Below are 9,065 nucleotides of genomic sequence, written 5' to 3' on the forward strand. Positions count from 1 at the left end.
CAGTAGTTTGTGTGCAGGAAAGTTTCCTGCACATTTACTATTCCCAATATCCCGGCCACCATTTTATAGTTTCGAACGTGCTCGATTATATCCGAAACCTATCTGTTTTTTGAAATCTTTATATCGTTGGAAAGCTTATTCAATAACCTTCGCATGGATCCATCGACGGGCAAATTCCGGTATAAATAAAATAAAAAAATTAATTTCATATAAATAAGACCAATACACGTACTTGAATACTCCAATATATGTACTTGAATACGGGGTGTTACAGGTATGTAAAGCTAAACCTTCCCTCTGTATTGAATTTATACGGTACTTCCATATTATCATAAGTTTCTATACTTGAAATCCTTACACATTAGGGGTAAATAGTACTCCCTCTGTTGAAAAAAGAATGACCTACTTTCCATTTTTGTTTGTTTCAAAAAGAATGACCCCTTTTCTTTTTTGATAATACTTTAATTTCAACTTTCCACATGGTATGTTTAGGACCACAATATTAAAGAGAATTTTGGTACATTTGACACAACTTTAATTTAAGGCCATAAGATTCAAAAGTCTTATTTTTTTCTTAAACTTTGTGCCAAGTCAAAGTAGGTCATTCTTTTTTAAACGAAGGGAGTACTAGTATAGTTTCACTTGTATATGGTAGCTAAACGACCATTATCGTAACTCACATATCATAGGCCTTCAAGGCATTATTTAATAAACATTAACGATGGAAGGTATATAGGTTTGGCTTGGCATATTGCTCAACGTGATTCTATGCACAGGGTCGAGACCACACCGCTATAGTGAGCCCAATCATTAGGCTTACTCGCCTTTATGGCATAATTTGTATTTGGAGTTAGCTGAAATGTCATGTATTGGTTTCTCCTGACTCGAGCTAACATATGGCATATATGGTCTGCGGGCAGACCCTCATAGTGAGTCCCTAGGTGGGGCGTACCTGGATACATATTTCGATTATAGTTATGTATACGAGATCATAACAATGAGTATATGAGAAAAATATGTTTTATACTCGAGTCAAATTGCCTTTGGTAGGCCATCTTGTGACAATTTGTACGAATTATAGGATAAATACATCACCTAGGCAAAGTATAAGCCCTACATCATAATGAACACTTTTCTAAATATTATATAAGATGCTAATAAGATCAATGCATAGGTTACCAATTCATATCATATACGTGTTACTTGATGGTTCATACATTTTTCACTTTGATATTTGACTCATATGAGATTCTGTACTTGTCCAATTGTTATTTCGTCTGCTTTTATAGTAGTACATATTATTTATGTATTGATATCCTGGGGGTTCCATATTTGTTGATGCAGGCTCATATACTTAGGATAACAGACATCCACGTTAGGCCCTATTGCCATTTTCAGCTGATATTCTGGTGAGCTCCATCTCTCCCTAGAGCCAATCTATGTTTAGTATTTTTAATTCCATGTACAGGTCCCTAGTTGGGCATGACGGGCCCTATTCCAACTAGTCACTTGTAGTATAACGTGTTAAACTGGCTAAAGGCTTCATAGACATCGTGTAGTATTTTCTTGTATAGTTTTGTTAATGTAACTCCCTCATGTATATATGCAACTCTTATTGAATATCCTGCTCGTTATTAGCCCATCCTCACGTACGTCATAGAATACTTGTTGAGTAAGTGCATACGGTTCTTGTTCGTCCTTATTAATTTGGGACGTGACAAGCATTTTATAATTTTTATTGACGATTACACTAGATACTATTATGTCTACTTGCTAAACAGTAAGGATGAAACAATAAATGCGTTTAGGCAATATAAAATAAAAGTTGAAAATCAGTTAGAGAAAAAGATCAAAATGATAAGAAGTGATAGGGTTGGAGAATATAAATCTCTCTTTGCTGAAATTTGTGTAGAAAATGGAATTTTCCATCAAACTACGACCCAATATTCACCTCAATCTAATGGAATTATGAAAAGGAAAAACTGAACCTTAAAAGAAATAATGAATGTCTTACTTATAAGTTCAAGTTTACCACAAAACTTGTAGAGGGAAGCTATCCTTATAGCTAATTGAATACTCAATAGAGTGCTCCAAAGTAAGACACTATCAATTCCATATGAAAAACGAAAAGGAAGGAAACCCAACTTGAAATATTTTAATGTGTGGGGGTGTCTAGAAAAAGTCCAAGTTCATATGCATAAAAGGGTGAAGATAGGACCTAAGATAGTGGACTGCGTGTTCATAGGATAAGCTAAAAATAGTAAAGCATGTTAGTTTTTTCTTTATAAATCCGAACATTCGGATATCACAAAAAATATGATAATTGAATCAGATAAAGTTAAATTCTTTAAACATATTTACCCGTATAAAACTAGACATAAACAGTCTAGTGGAGGGTCTAAATGACCTCGAGATGAACCAAGTGAAGATGTACATAATGATGAGAATCCAAGACGTAGTATACGTCAAAGAACATCAACTTTGTTTGGATTAGATTTTGTAACATTTCTCTAAGAAAATGAGCCTCAAATATTTAAAGAAGCGATGGCATCTTTAGACTCATCCTTTTGGAAAGAGAAATTCAATAATGAGATTGATTCAATCTTAAGCAACCATACGTGGGAGTTGGTTGATCTTCCTTCAAGAATTAAACCTTTAGGTTCTAAATGGATCTTCAAAAGAAAAATGAAAGTGAATGGTACTATTGACAAATATAAGGCAAGACTTGTAGTAAAAGGCTTCAAACAGAAGAAAGGCCTTGATTACTTTGATACATACTCGCCAGTAACAAAGGTAACATCAATTCGGATGTTAATTGCCTTGGCGGTAGTATATGGTCTTGAAATCGTCTAAATGAACGTGAAAACAACATTACTAAATAGAGAATTGGAGGAAGAAATTTACATAGAACAACTCGCGGATTTTGTGGTTCTTGGTAAAGAAAAGAAGATGTGCAAACTGGTTAAGTCACTCTATGGACTAAAACAAGCACCTAAATAGAGGCATGCGAAGTTTGATCAAACCATCTTGGCAAACCGGTTCAAGATAAATGAATGTGATAAATGTATTTATATTAAAGACACTTCAAATCACAAGGTCATTGTTTGTTTGTATGTAGATGATATGTTGATCATCAGTAGAGACATTTCTGACATAAATGCTATGAAACAAATACTTAAGAGCAAGTTTGATATGAAAGACCTTGGAGTTGCGAATGTAATCTTACGAATAAGAATCCATAGAACTCCACAAGGGTTGGCATTGTCACAGTCTCATTACACTGAAAAGGTACTTGACAAATTCAAGTATTTAGAATTTGGTATTGCAAAGACTCCATTGGATGTGAGCTTCGCACTTTAAAAGAATGAAGATGAAAGTGACTCACAGTTGGAATACGCAAGAGTGTTGGGATGTTTAATGTATATCATAAATTGCACACAACCAGACATAGCATGTTCTATTAGTAAGTTGAGTCGGTACACGAGTAATCCCAATAAAACTTATTGAATGACAATGAAAAGAGTTTTGGGGTATCTTAAATACACTCAAGACTATGCTTTGCATTATAATAAATATCCCGCGGTAATTGAAGGATATAGTGATTCAAATTGGATCACCGGATCAAATAAAGTAAAATCCACAAGTGGATATATATTTGCTATAGGTTAGGAGAAGTCTCTTGGAAATCGTCCAAACAGATATGTATTGATCGCTCCACAATGGAATCTGAGTTTATTGCATTAGATAAAGCCGGTGAAGAAGAAGAATGGTTTTAGAATTTCTTGGAAGATATTCCTTATTGGCCCAAACCAGTGACACCAGTATGTATACACTATGATAGCTAAACGTCAATAGGTAGGGCAGGGAGCATGATGTATAACGGTAAATCTCATCACATAAGATGGAGACATAATACCGTTAGAAAACTTCTCTCTAGTGAAATTATCACTGTTGACTATGTGAAGTCAAATGATAATATGTCAGATCTACTTACAAAAGGCCTATCTAGAGAGGGAGTTGAGAGAACATCAAAGGGAATGAGTTTACGGCCTAGGACAAGTCAACATGGCGGTAACTCTACCTAGCAGACTAGAGATCCCAAGAGCTAGGTTCAAAGATCTCAAATAAAGTTGTGTCTGATAGGTTCAACATTGTCAATATACCCAACTCATACTCATGATGTAGACGGTGTTTAGTAAACAAGGATAAGACTTAAGGTGTGAAGTCTTTTAATGATTATCAAAATTTGGCAGATATGCCCAAATAGTTCAATCTATAGGATTGAACATTTACAAATCACCTATGTGAGGGCAAAGTGGAAGCCGCTTCAAGGAGAATGTTAGTAAAGGCCTATTCCTTAAGCTCTCATGAAACCAGGAATTATTTATGGCTGAAACAAATAAAACTGTGAGAACCATAAATGATAAAAGGTTAGTTGTGTGAAATGTGTTGTCTAGGTATATATTAAAGCTCGACAGTTCAAAGAAATCAAATCTATCGATTGATCGAGTACATCCAATGCATGTTCACTACGGAAAGTTCAAAGGGAAACCCACTTATCCAGATGCAATCAGTCTTTGCATGATGATCACATACTTGTCCGTCGAGAATTTTGGGTTTAACTTAAAAATGTGAATGGAACATGGAGGAAATTAGTGGAGGGAAAAAATAAGATCACACTTAAAAAGAAAAGTGTACTAAGAAATAAGGAAAGTCTACTAATTCTCCCACATTGGTGGGAGAAATAAACTTTCATGTGTTGTTATTAAGAAACACATCTCCACATGGATAGTGAGGCAATAACAAAGAGGTGCCTCGCGCCGTTGTCGTCATTGCTCGCTCGGCTTTGGCTTCAGATTCATTCGGATACGAATTCAGATTCAAATTCGAATTCGTCAAATGATCGATGAGATTAATTTTTTGGACAAAATTTATTTGTAATTTGGGAAAAATCCAAGCCGAAAATCTAAGGAAAAATGGAATAATTTTTCTCCATTAATGCGTGCATACAACAGCATGCATAAACGTTGAAAGGTTGCTCGAAAGGGACACAACTCTTTGAGTAAAAGACACACTGTTTTGGAAAAAAGGATGACTGTTCGGATGGTTGTGACTGTTCGAAAAAGGTATACTGTTTCAAATGAACAGACATGACTATTTCAAAAATATACACCTTTTCGTTGAACGATTGCCTCCTTTACGAAGAGACACTTCATGACTATATAAACCTTCATTTTTCCATAGATTTAGTTTGAAATTTCTGCACTTGAAAAACATTTCTCTTATTTCTAAAAACTATGTGTGATCATCTTCCGTTGAGTGAGTTCTAAGAAAAATCAGAACGTTTGAGGTACCACTATATTCTGGTTGTGAAGTCATTTTATTTTAGGAGAAAAATTTCACAACCTCGGGTACTTGAGGGGAATTATTTTCTTAAGGACACTCCGTGAATTCAAAGGACTTGACTTATTCTATTTCATCTTATTTCTTAATAAAATAATACACTTCTTTGATAGTTCATATTGAACTTGTGTTGAAGGTGTTGGAAAAAATTCTTAAGTGTTCTTGATATCATCTTGAACTTGTGTTGAAGTTGTTTTGCCAAAATACAGATTGTGTACTCGAAGCAACAATATGTTTTAAAATATTTATTAATTTTACCAAGAACGAATAATTAACGATGACATTTATCTGTAAGGGGTCGTTTGGTTGTGAAACAAGTAATGCTGGGATTAGTTATGCTGGAATTAGTTATACTGGGATTACTTGTTATGGAATTAATTGTCCTGACATTATTTTTTAGTGGTTGTTTGGTTTGTAGTATTAAAAATAATATGCATTGGATTTCTTTTAAGAATAGATTGTTATTTACAAAAATACCTTTTATTTTTATGGAAATTGTATTGATAAGGAAAACTTTGATTACATATATTAAAATACAAGTTCTATTATATCATAGAAATAAATTTCACACAAATGTTGAAAGTGTCAAAAGTGGGGGCTGCAGAACTTGAGGTGAGTTTACTTTGATGCTCAGCTGATATTGTGGTTGTCCTGATTGCTAGAAAAAAAGAAAGAGCAGACATCAGTAGGCAAATCACTTGAGCAATATGAACCTAGATGAGTGAGTAGCACCAATACCAGGTCTACCATGCTTGACAGACTTATATGAAGATAGAGAACTTGGCCAAAAGAATTCGACCGATCATCTCAGGCTTGACTTCAATCTGATTGAATGTTTTCCCATTGTAAATTTCAATAATACTTCCAATCATTTCAGGAACGATGATCATGTTCCTCAGGTGAGTCTTGACAGGCTTTGGCTTTTCACCCGGTGGAGCCTCACATTTCATCTTTCGCATCTTCTTGATCAACGGCATCGACTTTCTTTTCAAACCTCTCTGAGACCTTCTACGAGGTCGAGCATTGAATAGCTTAACAAGCTCATTAGTGGACATATCGAGAAGAGCATCGAGATCAACGCCTCTATAGATAAACTTCTTAACGTTCTCTTCTTTGATTGTCCGCTCATAACATTGTCTTCAACGTTCGCCATGGTTGTGGAGATGGAAATTGGCCAACTTTGTGGCGACGGGACTAAATCATTGTACTTGTACATAAATTTCAGCACCTCTTGGTATTATGATATAATGAATGAATTATCTTACTTACCAAAAGAAATTTGTATCCTTTTCTCAAACTTTATAGACAGAAAAGTATTTTTGTTAAATTGATTGATCAAAAGTTCTTTACATGGTGTAAATACATTCTTATCGTTGTATATCTAACAATAGGTTTAAAAAATATTACCAACAAAAACTTGAAATCAACAATCAAAGCTACAACTAAAATTATCAAAATTCTCAGCACCAAGTATCCGTGCATGAGCATTTACCATTTACAAAATGAGGAAAACCTGAAGCATCTCCTATGTGTATATCTCTCTTGGTAACAATAGAAACCTATTTGAAGAATGTAAGGCAGTTACCATAGAGACATATTTGATGGTATTTTTGTTATTTTATAATTTTATACTAAAGATAAATTATGTTGGGATAGTAATACCACCATATGTGTGGATAACTTATTCCGATACTATTTATTAGTCCAAGATAAATTATGTCAAATATTAACAACCAAACAATAGATCAAAATTTTTATCTCAAGATTATTATTTTATTTTGAAATTAATTACTTTAATACCGCACACTAAACGAACTTTAATTGTTTTTCTTTTCTCGTCACTATGAATTTATGGTAAAGAAAAAACAACCACCTACTAGGGGAAAAAAGGAAAACTATTACTTTTCCAGCCTTTACTCAAGTCCTAAGTATTAATGATGCCGTCTAAATTTGTTTGTCTAATTCAACTTCATACGAATTTAAAAAATTAAAAATAAAATTTAAATTTTATGACTTTAAATTAAAAATATAAAAATATATATCATAATATTTTTAATTTTGTGATTTTAAATATATCATGTGAAAAATTAATATCAAAAAAGAAAAAAAAAACATTCTTCTTAAAACCAAGTAAAAAGGAAAGTGAAACATAAAAAAAGGCATTCAAGTGCACTAAAACTTCCGCTGTATGCAGAATTCGGGAAGGATCCCACCACAAGAAAAGTGAAATAAATAAACTGAAATAAAAAAATATTTTTTAGTTATAATTTTTAGTATTATTAAATGAAATAAAAAGGAAAGTGAAATAAACAAATTAAAATTAAAAAATACTTGTTAGTTACTCCCTCCCTTTTGAAAAAGAATGACCTACTTTGACTTGACACAAAATTTAAGAAAATAAAGAAGACTTTTGAATCTTGTGGTCTTAAATTAAAGCTATGTCAGATGTACCAAAATGCTCTTTAATCTTGTAGTCGTAAATATACCATGTGGAAAGTTGAAATTAAAGTATTAAAAAAAAGAAAAAAATTTATTTCTTTTTAAATGAATTAAAAAGGAAAGTAGTTCTTTTGTTTTTTTTTTTAAATGGAGGGCGTATGAATTTTAGTATTATTAACGTTTTATGATTTTGTTGCAGATGCTCTTTGCACAGGTTTCTAAATAGGCCTTTTTTTTTTTTTTTTAATTTTTGGTGAAATTCTAGCTAGGCTTACAACAATCTAGGTTATCATGTTCAATTTTATTTTTTAAAATCCTTTTTAGTATTTATTCCTCCTCTTTTAGGTTGTGTTTGGTATGATAAAAAATATTTTTCATGAAAAATATTTTCTTGGAAAATGTTTTCCTGGAAAATAAGTTGGTTTTCTACTTATTTTTTCATATTTGGTTGGTGAGTGAAAAATATTTTCTGAAAAATATTTTAGGACAAAGGTACAAATATACCCTCGAACTTTGACAAATGGTACAAATATACCCTCCGTCATACTTTGGGTACAAATATATCCTTATCGTTAATGAAAAGGTACAAATATACCCTTATCACTAATGGTGGGACACGTGTCACTATCATGTTCCTCCATTAGTGATAAGGGTATATTTATACCATTTATCAAAGTTCGAGGGTATATTTGTACCTTTTTCAATTTTATAATTTACTTTCTCCGTTCCATATTAGTTGATCATTTTGTTAAAAATAATTATTTTATATTAATTGTCCATTATACTAAATCAAAAAAGTATTGATTAAATTTAAATTATATTATCCTTATAGTTAATTCATTCTGAAGTTTTCACATTTGTTTATAAAGTTTTCAAGAAATTTTTGATGGTGTGAATTCGTAAAAGAAAAACTTACCAAAATATACTATATTTAAAAACTTTTACCATTTATAGTTGTATAATTTTACTTTATGCATAATCTTACTATCTAATAAGAGGGAAAGGCCACGAAAGTAGGCAACTCTCCGTCAGCAAGCCTGCTACTCCCGCCTGCTTCATCAGCTACTTGCTTCATGATTTTACTATATCATCTCTAATTAATTATTACAAGTCTTTTATGTATTAAAAATTAATAATATTTGATAAAAAATAAATTATATTTTTATTTTTTAATAAATATATATATATAATTTTAGAAAGATTAATTAATTCAATAAATTAAT

The 9,065-nt window shown here is 32.2% G+C and overlaps 1 pseudogene; it reads right to left on the reverse strand.

Moving 5' to 3' along the window:
* Positions 1-6,097: 6,097 nt before the first annotated feature.
* On the reverse strand, positions 6,098-6,556 carry LOC107861020 (annotated as a pseudogene).
* Positions 6,557-9,065: the final 2,509 nt, after the last annotated feature.

Source organism: Capsicum annuum, chromosome 2 (genome assembly GCF_002878395.1).
Source record: "Capsicum annuum cultivar UCD-10X-F1 chromosome 2, UCD10Xv1.1, whole genome shotgun sequence".
NCBI lineage: Eukaryota > Viridiplantae > Streptophyta > Magnoliopsida > Solanales > Solanaceae > Capsicum > Capsicum annuum.